At 36.9% G+C, this 1557-nt stretch overlaps 1 protein-coding gene across 1 annotated transcript in view; it reads right to left on the bottom strand.

Moving 5' to 3' along the window:
* The window catches only part of LOC106464665 (zinc finger protein 423 homolog), an 89758-nt gene extending 88502 nt beyond the window's left edge, over nucleotides 1–1256 (bottom strand). The window contains exon 1 of the mRNA XM_022392426.1: nucleotides 674–1256. The gene's annotated coding sequence lies outside the window, so the exon portion shown is untranslated. The remainder of the gene's footprint in view (nucleotides 1–673) is intronic.
* Between the last annotated feature and the right edge of the window lie 301 nt (nucleotides 1257–1557).

Raw genomic sequence — 1557 nt, 5'->3', positions numbered from 1 at the left:
CTTTATGCATAATTAAAAACAAACAAACAATACTAATCATTTTGCATTTTTTCTAAAATCGTCTCCTATACTTAACACGTATCCTTCGATTCATTAGACAACTGGCCCGTCAGAGGTATATAATGCCATGACAATAGTCGCTAGTCAAAGTTGCCATTAAACGTCACTTATTCTGTCAGAAAGTACACACACAAACACTACACTTTTAACCCAAACGATCAAATAAGTCACATTTTAAAGCATAAATGTATAAAGGTTTTAAAATGATTTTTATACTAAAATATTAATACTGATTACATCTAATAATAATAATATCAATAAAACTGTTATACAGCTGATGAGATCCTTTTCGTGATACTTTGATTTATAAATTATATCAACAAAGCTTCTGTTTTGTTAACCAGTAACTTGGGCTATCCTTCGCACAAAATTAACCAAGCTCTTGTACTCACTAAAATATTCCCCCCAGTGGCCCAGCGGAATGTCTGCGGACTTACAACGCTAGAATCCGGGTTTCGATACCCGTGGTGGGCAGAGCACAGATAGCCCATTGTGTAGCGTTGTGCTTAATTACAAATAAACAAAACAAACACTAAAATATATTTTGTCTAAAGTGCGTTAAAACTGCATATTAAATATGATCTCGAATAAATTCCGTATTGATGTTACTTACGTTTAAGGGCGCGTGGTTTAGCCTGTTTTCGCCGAGACATACCAGTATGTGGTGATTACTGACAGGTGCGAAGCTCTTGAAGTTGCCACGAAAGAGTAGACGTGACCGATTGGATTCACAAACAAAAAAAAAAAAACAAGTGATGCTGTAAATTAGATTAATATTAATCTTAATCTCTTGCTAGTAGAAACCACTTTCTACTGCTGTTTGTTACCGTCGAAGCCTGCCTGTATTGGAGTCAATGAGGAAAGATTATTCGCAGACAGGCACGAACGCTGAGTGTGGGCAGCGAAGGGTGATATTCAATATAAACTGGGCTCTGATTCGAAGCTACGTCACGAAGACAAAGTCCCAGCGGGACGTGGCATCCCCGCAGGAAATGAGCGCAGGCGTGCCGACTGCAAGGTACGAGAAGGCGGTGGCATCAGGAGCTTTTAGGGACTTCTGTTGCGATCGAACGCAAAACCAACTCACTTATTATTATTATAATTCAACTGAAGTTTTGGAAATTATATCCGCTGATTACTGATTAAACGCTGCAGCTTTTTGTCTAAAGGATAATGTATTATTCTAGAACAATGAATATCGCTGTTCTGTTAAAGTATCAAAAATATAATGAATTTTATTCCCCCATTATCAACCGCCTGACAATAATCGTTATCTCATACTGGACGTACTTTTTGTTTACTTCCGGTCTTGCGCACTACTACCCTCAGTTCTGAACACCGAAGTCGAGATGTTGGTGACAGAGGGTGATTTGAAACACATTTAAAATATTTGAAATGCAATCTAATTAAATAATCACAGCTTTCCGACGAAATTAAATTGAAATAAATACAAAACAAAACTTTTGTTCATATGTAATTGAACAAATAATAAACCAC

This window comes from Limulus polyphemus, unplaced genomic scaffold, assembly GCF_000517525.1.
Source record: "Limulus polyphemus unplaced genomic scaffold, Limulus_polyphemus-2.1.2 Scaffold1713, whole genome shotgun sequence".
Lineage (NCBI taxonomy): Eukaryota > Metazoa > Arthropoda > Merostomata > Xiphosura > Limulidae > Limulus > Limulus polyphemus.
The sequence above is the reverse complement of the archived record's forward strand: the minus strand, read 5'-3'. Positions and strand labels throughout refer to the sequence as shown.